Source organism: Octopus sinensis, linkage group LG1 (assembly GCF_006345805.1).
Source record: "Octopus sinensis linkage group LG1, ASM634580v1, whole genome shotgun sequence".
In the NCBI taxonomy this organism is placed as follows: Eukaryota; Metazoa; Mollusca; class Cephalopoda; order Octopoda; family Octopodidae; genus Octopus; species Octopus sinensis.
In genome coordinates, this window is record NC_042997.1 from 28,406,838 (window position 1) to 28,421,837 (window position 15,000).

A 15,000-nucleotide genomic window follows, 5' to 3' on the forward strand; every position below is an offset into this window, starting at 1 on the left:
ATTTGCAGATCTGAATCAATATCAACACTAAATGGCTGCTAAATAAGGACTGCATGCAAAACATTCTAGTACCTAAATGGAAAGAACCGACTCAAAATTTTAATTTAGCAGCACCAAAATATGTGGCATCATTCGTATGTATGTATTTGATACACTGTGTAAGATGTTTCTGTCATTGGTAGAGGAATTGCACCTTGGCTATATGTAGCCATCATAAACTAAGGCGAGCACTATAGAGATAACAATTTGGTTTGGATTTAGTATCACAAAAGAAACTATACTTTTCCTGGAAGTAACACTAGATTTAAGCACCAGTCCGTACATAATTTACAGGAAACCCGATAAGAAAGCTGAATTACGTCAACACAGGTTTTTCTATTGCGTCTCTCGGTACTCAAGAATAAACTGAATGTAGTGAGCAGAAATACATGTATCTATCCTGTAGTAAAGACATTTAAATAGAGCCGACATCCATTATATAACAGTCCAAGCACCAAGATATTCATTGTGAATATAATTGATACAACGACACCGAACCCATCAAAGTGATAATGTCACCTGCATAGGGAATGATTCACAGTTTCTCCAACATTGCTAAGATTTACTGCATTTAGATGATATGCATTTCCACCTACACAGCCGTATCAATAGTTTGTCATAGACACACGCTTAAGCTCTAATTTAGTTGAGTACCAAACATCCGGAATACCAACTTATATATCTGAAGTTTTAAGTCCATTACATTTGGTTGCAAATAGGAATAGGACAAAGAGATAGTGATGGGCGTATGTGCGTGTATACACACATACATACAAACATACATATATCTCTATCTATCTATCTATCTATCTATCTATCTATCTATCTATATTATCTATCTATCTATCTATCTATCTATCTATCTATCTATCTATATATATATATATATATATATATATATATAATATATATATATATGTGTGTGTGTGTGTGTGTGTGTGTGTATGTATATATATATATAATGTTTTCAGAATGAGATTAAAAAACCCAAGGTTGTGACGTTTTTAGAACATTTATAGGACTTACTCAGCATTACCTGACACCTTTGGGTCTTATTCACACCATTACCTCTCATAACCTTTCTCTCTACCTCTCTCTCTCTCTCTTTCTCTCTCTCTCTCTCTCTCGCTCTCTCTCTCTCTCTCTCTCCCTCTATATATATATATATATATATAATATATATATTATATATATATATATATATATATAATATATATATATATATATACATACATATATAAAGTAAATAAATCAAGGTAGAAAATGCTAAAATAATATCATAAAGAACATTTTAGTACCGATTTCAGTCCTTGCGACTGAAAGCATGAAAACCAATTGAATTCTGGAAAATTTTAGTAGGTAGTAGCAGCCTTAAAAGAATATTCTTTTAGCACTTCTACTACCTACTACCCACTACCAAGCCCTCACAAGTGTAAGAGAGAGAGAGAAAGAGAGAGAGAGAGAAAGGAAAATGTTCCTTGTGTGTCCCTTGAATGTCCCAGAAATATATATTTTTTTTTATTAATTTAGTTTTTCCTCAACTTAATTTTTTTTTCATGCACTTTATTTATTGAAAAAGTTGCAAAGACTGAAACGAGCACTAACATGTACATCATGATAAAATCACTGTAGCATTTTCTACATTGTCTTATTTTCCTTTTACGTTTCAAGTAGTGTGTTCCCTTTCAAACTTCTACAGACACACACACACAGATATATATATAATGCTGGAGAAAATGCTACCAAATATATACGTTTTATTTATTATTTTGCACGTTACTTAATCATGTTATATGTCTTATCTTATATATAATCTCTCTATAAGAAGTAATTTTTCTAAATGGTATATTTTTATTTTTCATTATTTAATCGATAAAAAGGTGGGTTTTTTTTCTAATTATATATATATATGTATATATATATATATATATATATATATATTATATATATATATATATATATTATATATATATATTATATATATATATATATATATGAAAGTAATAAATGGCACAACGAAGCACCGATATTTACTGGAAAATAGCGAACGTAATAAATACGACGCTAATGTATAGCTTCACTGCGTATGTACTAGTAAAGACGTGTGTGTGCAACAAACATGAAAAAATTTGTCTTACCTCTAGGAAGAACATCTGAAAAATGAAAAACCTAGAAACGGATAATGCAGTATATATATATATATATAATATATATATATATATATATATATAATATATTATATATATATATTATATATAATATATATATATATATATATATATACTATATTTTTTGAAATTTGATTTAGTATTTCTAAATTGAATTTTTGCCTGTAAGTTTGAAATAATATTCCCTCATTATTATTATTATTAATATTATTATTATTATTATTATTATTATTATTATTATTATTATTAATTATTATTATTATTATTATTATTATTATTATTATTATTATTAATATTATTATTATTATATTATATATATATATATGCATATATTTATATATATATATATATATATTTATATATGTGTGTGTGCGTGTTTGTGTGTGTGTACGTGTGTGTATACTATTATAATTTTGTTTAGTGCCTTTCATCCTTAAGACCGTTGAGAAACCAGGGAGGACCATTAGATCATTATGTGAGAGTACCCCTTATAAGATCACCTGACGTGACATGTCTGAACAGTGGAATGCACCTCAACCAGCTACACAATATTACACCCGCAAGAGATCGATGTACGATTGATCGAGACGATCGTTGTGAGCCATAAAGTTTCTCGTATATTCCATTTCTCTGTCTATCATATGTTATACACCCAACGTACACTGAGAAATTCCTGCAACAATTGTGTAAATATCGTGGAGTACATCAGGTAGCCATACGCAGAGAACATGCTTCATCGGCTAACTACTAAGCACATACCCAACACTACATTATCGCTAAACCTGCTGTGATGTGTGATATTTTGTGAGTTTGATGTTGCTGCCCTCATCTCTGTTTGTTGCCCCGATATAGGTTCCTCCTGAACTCTTGACAGGTGGAAACTACAAGTAGATCTTTCAGGCTTTGTGGAAGGATATTGAAGAGCTATTACTCTAAAACGTCTCAAACAGTTTTTGTTACGGGAGAATTACTTGAAGTTGTCGATTTGTTCGTCTAACTTGGAAGCTCTGTTCAAAATGATGGAAATCTTGATACAGAAATACAGCTGCGAATTCAAAGGGCAGAAAAAGCATTTGGTGGCTTGGAGTCACGCGTTTGGTGCCAGCAACATAAAAATAAGAATACAAAGTTGGAACTTTACAAATAATTTGTTTTACCACCCCTGTTGTATTTTTGTGAAACTTGGACTTGTTATGAAAGGCATTTTACATTGCTAGAATAATTCTACCTACAATGCCTTCATCGCATTTACGTAAATTTACTCCAAACACAGATCTCCTTGCATCTGCATGCATCATCTCAATTAAAGTTCTGATTCTGAGGAACCAATTGAGATGTTGTGGCCATATTGTTCGAATGGTAGATGAACACATGCTGAAACAGCTGTTTTATGGTGAGCTTGCATAGGGGAAACGCTATCAGTGTAAACCTTATAAAAAGGTTTATGGACGGCATAAGGACTACTTTGAAGTCACTGGGAATGGTTCCAGAAGACATAGAAGCAGCCCTTGCTTCGGATCGAGTTGGATGGCGAACAAATATGTGGAGTGGAGTCTATGTAGATGTCTTTTCAGAACATTTCTTGTTTAAAACACCACATCGGATGCCATGATGTTGCTAAGATGTAGGTTCAGGAACTGGTCAAACTCTGCATAAGAAGAAGACAGCCGCCATATACTTTTATATATGTGGGCACCTAAATCCGTAATTTATGTTCAGCCGAAAGAACATACTAAAAGTTTCCAATCGACATCGTCTTTATATTTGGCAAACTTATCCACAGTGAGAAGTTTATTTTGGAGGTCTTAGACTGAAACGATTCCATGTCAACATACAGATTCCATGTCAACATACAGATGTTGCACTGTAATATTTCTATTTAGAGAATCATATCAGTACTTCATCTTAAAACTTGACATCTAATATGATTTATTCTTTACCTCCCTCATACTTTCCACACCCATTGCGCTTTTCCGAAAAGTATAACCTTTCAAAATTCCAAGCTTCTAATTTTTTACCTAATTATACAAAATCACTTTCCAATACACACAAAAAATTGTTTCCTTTTACTCTGATATCTATTGATTTCCATTCTCAGTATCAATCTTTCACCATAACTGCTTACACGCATATATTCTTCTTTCCAACTAATCTACATAGCAACACTTCTGCCAAGATTCCTAACAATACAGAATCATATCCATTTATCTATCTTCGACCTCATCAGTTTTTTTCTGCATCTTTATTAGTTATGTTGCGGCTATGTCACGAAAAAATTATTGGTTTTACAAATAAATATACATCTCATATATTATAATTCATGCTTTTTCTGCATAAAATATTTATTAAATATCATGTCTCTGACTAATGCACTATATACATTTTTGTTTACAAGTTTATTTTTTCTTATTATAATTTATAGAAATCCGTTCCCTTTCCTCTCTCATACTCTTTCATATTTTTTCTTTATCCCACATCTTCCCTCCTATATTTTCGCACCACATTCTCCTCTAATCTGCGACATCTTTCGTTTCAAATTCTGTAACATTACCTGCTTCACTCATCTGCAGATTTCTCCGCCATAAAACCACCTTATTTTTATTTTTATTTTTTACTTCAGTTCATACATATTCCCTACATTCAAGTAACATCTAAACTTACAAATTAATTCTAATTATATTTACATTTTCAATAATCTAACAATCCCTTCTTCGTTCGAGACTATCTCATCCACTCATAGAATGACTTACGCATCTAAACAGTGCGATTAGATACGCCTGCAATTTGAGAACCAATAAGGGAAATACAGAATCACATGTAATGATATATATATATATGCAAGTATGTAAGTATATATTGTGTGTGTGCATATGTTTGTGCACACATGTACATACATATGCGTATATGTGTGAGTGTACATATATTATTATATATATATATATATATATATATATATATATGTATGTGTGTGTGTGGTGTGTGTGTGTGTATACAGGGTGTGATGGGTAAATTGTTAACATTTATATCTGTAATTCCGTACATGCACATTATTTATTTTTGTTTTTGTCAACTACAAAGTAGAGTCGGTTCAGTTAAGCAACGTCTGTGAGAAATACAGAACCATAGCACAATACACTCAGATAGAAATTTGGAAAAGACATGATATACTGCTTGACATTCGCGCCGGAAGCTCCAATACAAATGTTTTAGTGTTTGTGTGTCAATCCCAGGACACGTACAGAGAGTTATAAAAATCAAGCATCCAGTCAACATCTTGGTGTTTGGAGTGATCACTAGTGTTGGTGACGCTATGCTTCATTCATCTTCTCACACTAACTCAGATTAAACACATAGGCCTACATCAAGTGCCTGGAAGAAGTAGTGCTTCCCTGATCAAGCGAGTGGCTGCTGGAAGATGTTATGTCTGACAACAGGACTTTGCACCATGCCGCACATACAGGAGAAGCCAGTTGTAGCTGTCAGACAATTCCAGGGACCACATCACCCCTAACACCTGGCTACGTAACACACCAGACTGAAGCCACTTTGAAAATTATATATACAAAGGGAGAGAGAGAGAGAGAGAGAGAGAGCAGATAGACAGCCTGCAATGGGTAAATTGTTACACTTATCTATTTTTAATCTTTTGCATGTGCACTGTTTCTTTTTAATTTTATCGCCTACACAGTATAGTTGGGTCATTTGGCCACCCCCTGTGACAAAAGCAAGGCGGTGAGGCAATTTAGTCAGCCAGAAATATTTGAAAACGTCATGCTGTACTGCTTGGCATTCGCGATGGGAGCTCCAATACGAACATTTCATATTGTTTGGGTATGAATCTGAAAACAGTGCAGAGGATTCTGAAAGAGTTAGATGAGACTAATGTTTATCGCGAAGGAACGGCCACATGAAAAACTCAATCTGATCGTTCTGATAAGAAAAGGACTCCTGAATTTGTTGGTGACATCCAGGCCATAATTGACAATGATATCTCTAAGTTAGGTCTATCTCTAGGGACGTGGGAGTGTATGAGTTCCTTATCAAGGAAATAGTGCTTGAAGAGATTCGGTATTCCTTATACAAGATGAGAAAATGCCAAATATAATCATAAGCCATCCAGGACATAGGAGAAACCGCGCTACGATGCTTTTGAACAAACTCAATTATTCCCTCCAACTGAACATGCTTTCGCTTGTCTGCCCTAATCAGATTGTGAACACACAGAACAAACATCGCCTTGCCGTGTCTACAAAACATGTACCTACGGTGATAAAAATGAAACAACCAAACATCATGGTATATAGAGTGGTCACCAGTGATGTCGACGTTATACCTTCTTTCATCTTCCCACACGACCTCAGACTCAACATGGTGATCAACATAATGTGTCTGGAGGAAGTAGTGCTGCACTGGCAGTTGGAAGACATTATGTCTGGCAACAAGACTCTGTACCATGCAACACATGCAGGAGCAGACAATCATGGCTGTCAGACAATTTCTGGAATTACATTTCTCCTAACATCTGGCCACCTAACACCCCAGACTGCAACCCCTTTGATTATCATGTGTGGAGATCAGTTTAGAGAAAGACCAACAAAACATTTTGTAACAGTAAAGATGAACTAAGGGCAAGCATTATGGCAGCCTTCGCCACCTTAACCAAGGAGGCTGTCCAGAAGATTTGAAGGATATTCCGAAGTCATCTAGAGGCCATGGTAGAAGCCAATTCGAGTTTACTGAATAAATTTATTCTTTCGTATTTCAAGATATTTTATGTAGTTTTGATAGATATATTTGTTAAAATGCGATGTCAGTGTTATTCTCATTTTTGCGTAATTTAGACGAGAATCTATTTATCTCACCCTGTATGCATGTATGTATGTATGTAGAAATATACATATATATATGTTTATATATATATATATATACTCTTTTACATGTTTCAGCCATAGCACCGCCTTTAGTCGAGAAAATCAACCCGAGACTTATTCTTTGTAAGCCCAGTACTTATTCTATCGGCCTCTTTTGCCGAACCGTTAAGTGACGGGGACGTAAACACACTAGCATCGGTTGTCAAGCAATGCTAGGGGGCAAACACAGACACACAAACACACACACACATACACATATATATATATATATATATATATATATATATATATATATATATATATATATATATATATATACATATATACGACAGGCTTCTTTCAATTTCCGTCTACCAAATCCACTCACAAGGCATTGGTCGACCCGGGACTATAGCAGAAGACACTTGCCCAAGGTGCCACGCAGTGGGACTGAACCCAGTACCATGTGGTTGGTTAGCAAGCTACGTACCACACACCCACTCCTGCACCTGTATAATATACATATATATATATATATATATATATATATATATATACTGATACACATACACATATGTGCAAGGAAACCAGCATAAACTATAAACAAAGTCCTTGAATCAACGTACACCTATCATAAATCCAATTTGATGTTTTAAATTCTCAGAAATTTGTGTGAAAAGGGCCCACAGGGAAAATACTTTCTCCATATCCAGTATCTTTCATACTAAAATTTAACTAGACATATATTTTTTGGAGGAAAATATTTTTGTGTTTCAGAAAAACTAGTGAGTAACTGGAGAAATATATGGAATAAACTTCAGGGAACACCAAAATTTAACTTTCCTAAATGAGTTAAATGAAGGATGAATCACTTACAGACGAAAAAACTTTGAGAATGGGTATTTGAAAATTATCGAAATAGAAATTATTTTACACGTACGACAAAGAAAATCGATGATCGAAAGAAAGAAGAAAAACAAATGCAGTTTTTTTTTGGCAATACTGAATGATGCCATTTCTCCAACTCATAGTTTGACTTACAACGGCACCAGAGAATAAAACAAAAACCACTAAACGTTACTCCATGTTATAATACAAATTAGCAGAAAAGAACTACATGTTACTATGTATTGGAAACCTGAACGAATAAGATGTTACCCTTTTCAAATGTCAAAGAATTGAGTTTTAAACAATAAAAAATATCAACGTCAGTGATAACCGCTGGCCATGACGAAAGTAAGATAACTTCTGTACCTTTTTGTATGACCTATAGAAGTGTACTAAAATTGATGTGACTTCTTAGAGAAAGCCAATATCAAAAAGAAAGTTTTCTAAAATCAGTTATCTCCATTTACATCCCCAAGGTTAGATAGATAAGGGTGGTTTATAGAAAATATAAAGTAAGTCTCGAACATGCGATTTGTGAACTACGAATGAGAACTTGCTCATTTGGGGTAAGTTTGAGAACATTTAGTAAAGAAAAGTGATGAAAATGCTTTATATTAAAGCTCAATATCAATAAACCATTTTATTACAGGGTGAGAATAAATTGAAAAAAATCAAGATGCTTGTTAGCGTAAAACGTATACAGAAACACATAGAATATAGGTTCTATTAGTGGCTCTGATATGTGAATGGGTCGATGGTTTATTGAAACATAAATGTTGTCATTGACGTCAGATTATTCGCAAAATATGGAGTTTCAAATGCAGTGACTGGTAGAAAAGACGATTAGGAAAAGACGATAATGAAGAACTAGATGATATGCAACGTAATCCACATGTTTGTATCATTCATCATGTTTATACCGAAATATTATTTGATGAGGTTTACAAAAAGTATGGTAGTACCAGGATTTTAAGGAACCTTTGTGCTGGCAACTTTGAAATTATTCTACGCCACTCTAATTTACAGCAGTATTTAATCCCTATATGCATTTTGTGTGAGTAAATAAAGCCTACTAAATAACCGTTTTTGAAAATTTCATGATAATTTGTCTTTGCTTTATATTTCAAGGCTTAATATCAACATTTAGTGTATTAAAAAAGGCAGCGAAAAATGGAATTACAAATTCAGCCTTGCAAAGGCAGCATATTTCTTCGGTGGAGAGTCTTCTTTTTTATGCAGACTGGTGTTGTGTTGTTAAGCTCTTTATTAATTTTGTATCCAAGACTTAAAATCTATTGTGGTAATTAGAAATAAAAGTACAGCATTGATATACTTTAACGGTCACGAGTATGAATTTAACTCTGAATATGTAAATTGAGTTTCAGATCTGTGATACAAAATTCACTGACAAGCAAGGTCATAATAAGTGCGTGCGCAGTCAAGCAGGCATCAGGAATGTGCAAATCCTTATGTTAAGCTTGTGGCAATAGTCTGCTACATCTTAGGTGCAAATTTACATCATTAAGCTAGTCTTTTTGGTGTGAATTATACGAATAACCAGGAGTGTAAATATTGTTTAGTGTTACATGGCCTTATTTATTGTTGTTGTATTTTAAATTAAGCCTGAAAAAAATCTGCACAAAGTAAAGGAAAAAGATGAAATACAAAATTCCACTATTGTAAACATCTGGTAGTTAAAACCAATCAATAAAATAATGAAACAATATGGTATTGAAATTTTAATATGCCGTTCAGTTTTCATGCGAATGTTAGGGGCATTGTCTTCAGCTGAATATCATCTGTAATTAGACACGACGGTAAAAATATGGCGTTATCTTATTGTGGCAGTGTGGCATAAATTATAATTTTGTATGCAAATATACATTGTTCTGTTCGTTATCAACAATCGAAAGGGACACAGATTGTTTCAAAGTATTCTCCTAAATAATAATAGCTATATTACCTCTTACGTGTGTATATATAAATATATATGTCTGTGTGTATGCGTGTGCGTGTGCGAGTGTATACTCACACGCATTTATACACACATACTCCCACACATATGTACCTGTGCATGTATATTTACATACGTATATACATACGTTTATGCATACATACGTACATACAAGCGCACATACATACAAAATTTATAGATACATATATAACATTCGAAGCGACAAGTCGCGTATTTGGCATGGGAAAATATTTATGGAAAATACGATGAATACTATCTCCAGCTTTGAAGCCACAATTTGTTAAACAACTGGTTAATCTTCAGATGAATTAACTGAGGGAGACTTTTATTCTCGATCGTAGTGATTTTCGACTGAAACTTGAATTTAGTAACCAGAAAGTTACTACAAATAACATGGTTGGACAAAACATCAACACCATCGAGGGACGAAATGAAAACAACAGCTTAACAGGTAAACGCATTCTTTCTAGCTGTGGTCATAGAAGAAACAGTAACTACAAAACTCACTGCTCTTGCAGTTATGGATTAAATAACGATCTCACTGTTGGCTATATGAAACGATTGAAATCATATTGGGACGATCTGCATCCAGAATTAAATCATTTTACTGCGAAACAAGTATGCCAACAAATAACATTTGTAGAACATAAAAAGTAGGTTAGTAACTAACTTTTACGAAAAATTGAAAATTAATCTTCTTCCCAACTCTATTAACAAAAGCGTGAATGTTATAAGAATACAACGTGGTTTCGCAGCTAGTGACATTCCAACAGATTCCATTGTGCCTGCCAGCCAAACTACATTACTGGCTCAAGTAACTGACCACTGTCCCCATACTACAACTATAGTAAATAACAGACACAACTGCAACTGGAGCTCCTTCCAAGGAATTTTGAGCAAGGACTTGTGAATGAAGTGAGTTGAGTTGCAGGAGAACTTGTGCCTCGCTTATTCAAGGAAGATCAAGAGTAGTCACGACGAAAATCGAGACGTGAACTGAGAGTACATTTGGAAATTGATCGAGATCATTATTCAAAGGTCATCACAGGTAACGAAAAGTGGTGCTACGCCTACGTCACGGAAACGCAGTAGAAGGCAAACCATTGGAAGCATTCACTGTCACCACACCCCAAGAAAGCACGTCCAGTGAAGTCCGAAGTCAAGAAGCTGCTGATGTTTCATTGATACGAACGGAATTCTCCATACAGAATTTGTTTCACCTTGTCAAACTGTCAGCCAGATTTTCACTGGGCAGCTCTGAAGCATTTGCGAGACGTGGTGAGACGAAAACTATCCGACCTCTAGCAAAGTGGAGATTGGTGGGTCCATTACAACAATGCGTTCCTCACGCACGTCTAGAGTGTATGAGAGCTTTTGACTAAAAATGTCATGACCCCGCTTATCCATCCCCCCTATTCACCTGCGAAAGTTTTTGTTCCCCCGAATGAAAAAAGTCGTTAAATTATTTTAACGTGTGTAAGACGTGAAGAGAAAACGACGCATGAGTTCCAGGAATTCTTCGAACAGGAGAAAACGCGTCTTGCTCGATACATTGCTGTAGATGGAGAATAAGTTGAAGGTGATAAAAGCATAAGTATGTAAAACTAAGCGAATGAAATAATATTGTAAAATTCTACTTTCTTTTGGGTAGATTCTCGAACAGATCGCAGGTTAATTTTTAAACAGCATACGTGGATGTACGTACATATACATATATATATATATATATATATATATATATATATATGTGTGTATAAGCATGTTCACACATACACACACATATATACATGTGTGTGTGTGTGCATGTTTGTGTCTGTATGTGTGCATATATGTGTGTGTGTGTGTAAAATCTTCCGAATTGAAGCATAGAGGGGGCGGAATAACAAGCATATTATAAAATGTTTCAGAAAAAAATTACGATGAATACGCCGAAGCAAGATTTCACAGAGAGAGGGAGAGAGAGAGAGAGAGAGAGAGAGAGAGAGAGAGAGAGAGGAGAGAGAGAGAGAAGAGAGAGAGAGAGGAAGAGAGAGAGAGAGAGAGAGAGAGGAAGAGAGAGAGACATAATTGAAAAACGAGGACAAAGAATCGAAATAAGACTAAAAATATTTATATCAAACGTATATAACAGATGTAAAACGATACTAAATATTATTTGTAACTGATGTATAGATGTAATGAATATAATATATGTTAAAAAATACTTTTACGTGAAATATATATTTCGATGAAAACAGACAATTACACGCAGAAGAGCTTAGGCATATTCGTTTGTGTATACTAGAACTCTTTCTCTCTCCCTATCTCTCCATTTCTCTCTCTCTCTCTCTCTCTCTCTCTCTCATTCTCTCACAAACACACAAAACACGCATACGCATATCTATATATCTATGAAAGAGGGTTATGTGTGTGTCTGTGCGTATGTTCCGTTATTCATTCCAAAACGGAGTTGCCGATTTTGACGTAAGGGATATCAAGAGATTCAGTAAGCTTTTGGCTGCCAACTAAACTAAATTTTCATTACAAAATTTTAACATTATCATTTTCCTTTTAGTCACCCATCGTAAACAACCTTTTATATCACCACCACAATAGCGATGACATCCCATTTTCTATATAAGTGTGTTCGCACATTCGTTATCTACGTTAACCGATGACTGAGAAGTGTATATGAGTATGACCGTGTATGCGTCAGTTCGGACAGATACATTTTTGTGACGATTGGCACACGCACACACATCCATATATAAACATAGAGAGACACCGGGACAGACATAGGCTTCAGGCGTGTGTTAATATACATGTGTGTGTCTCTTAGCTTATGTATGTAACTTACCCACCCCGCACCGATATTGAACGTTTACTTGTGGCTTAGTCTTCTAACGAACAACAACGTCCACTTTCAAGTTTTACCATCATGAAGATTTGGCTGATTTAATATCACCCAAAATACTCGCAAATATATCTGAAAAAAATATTATTCTGGTTTTTATAACAAATTCGGAAAATGGTGAAGCAGAAATCTACAAGGACTCTTTCAATATAATTAAAGGAATGTTATTCCACTCCTAACCAGTTTCAAGATAATGTTTTTTTAAACAATCCTTCTATTCTTCATCACTGTGAGTATCAACGTCGCACAACCATTTTACTGCCTTATTCAGTATTTATTTTACAGCCAATAATGTTACACGTTCAAAAACAGCATCATTTTTATACACTTGGTTCAACGTTCATTTCAGAATTGTAAAATAAATTATTTTTCTATGAAAAATTGAATTGTCTTCTGAAAGTTATTGGACTTTCATTTTCTTCGCCGTGACATCCATTCAATCATGAATTTTATAACATTTAGTACATGTTCCAAATAAATGTTGACTTTCTGTACTTTATTCCATTGGTGACGTATACTAACTTTTGCTAAATTGGCAACTTTCCATTTTTTTTTATAGTATAACTATGCTACAGAAAGTATGTTTTGCACCTATATTGACTACAATAAGTTTCGCTTGAACTTCGTGTGTGTACGTTTTGCTGTTTTCAATATTCCTTTTGTGGAAGGGTGCCAGTCGATTAGATCGTCAACAGTAAGCAATTGGAACTCAATTTATCGACCCCGAAATGTTGAATGGCAAAGTCAACCTTGGCGGAATTTGAACTCAGAACGTAAGGACAGACGAAATACCTCAAAGCATTGCGCCCGCCATGCTAACGTTTCTACTAGCTCGCTGCCTTGCTGTTTTCAGTATTATCAATTCTATGAGTGTATGTGTGTGTGTGTGTGTGTATTTTTGCGTTCGTTATGTCCATAGACAACTATAGTAAAGAACATTTTACGCTGGTTTAATGATCCCACATCTAATGAAGTACCCATCCTTATGGTTGGTGATGCCATTTAAAATCATATTCTCATTCGTGTTCAAGATAACCATCTTAAACGTGTTTCACAGATTCATCCCTATTATGATGCTCTCCAGTATAATGTTATTCTGTCAAATGGACAAGATGGATATTATTTTAATACTCCTCGGATTAAACCTGTAAAATGATAGCAAATTACAGACAAAAGGTTGTCGTCAAATGACTTCTATTCTTGCCAACTAATGTTAAGACCAGAACAATCTAATTCTTTCTACTATAGTCACAACGCCTGAAATTTCGGCGGAATTTGAACTCAGAACGTAACCGCATACTAAATACTTATTTCTTTATTACTCACAAGGGGCTAAACATAGAAGGGACAAACAAAGACAGACATAGGTATTAAGTTGATTACATCGACCCCAGTGCGTAACTCGTACTTAATTTATCGACCCCGAAATGATGAAAAGCAAAGTCGACCTCGGCGGAATTTGAACTCACAACGTAACGACAGACGAAATACGGCTGCGCATTTCGCCCGGCGTGCTAGCGATTCTGCCAGCTCGCCGCCTTCCAGGACAATCAAATCAATTACACATGGGGAATAAACTTTATTTTCATTTGCATATTTTCCACGTTAGCTCAACAACCAGCTATAGTTACTGCAAATAGACTTCTTTACAACCACCAGGTTTCTTTATGAAATGAAAATAGCTTCACCAAAATTATGAATTGTTGAATTACGAGAGAGACGAGAGGTATAAATAATGAAAGTAATATTTCTCCGAATTAATTCACATGAGTATTATAATAAAGAAAGCTGCTTATTAACTATATACCAAATAAACAATTTTTTAGACTCAACAACTAAAATAACCTCGGCAACGAGATTGGGCCACATAAATTTGACAACATTTTCGGACAATATTTTGATTTGCTTCTAATGTATCACTTTCGTCCGTTGTTTCACATATGCGTAGAAATCTACTCAGACAAATATTTATGAAATTGTTCACATAAATATTGTATTAAAATAAGCCACAACAAAAATTTTTCCATTTTTCTATGTGTTATGAGGAAATGCAGCCTCCCTTTCTCTCTCTCTCTCTCTCTCTCTCACACATACACACACAAAAATGTTTGCTTATGTATTTGCTTATGTATTCATGCGCGAAGGTCTGGAATACGCACTCCCGATGTTTACGGTTAGTGTTACACC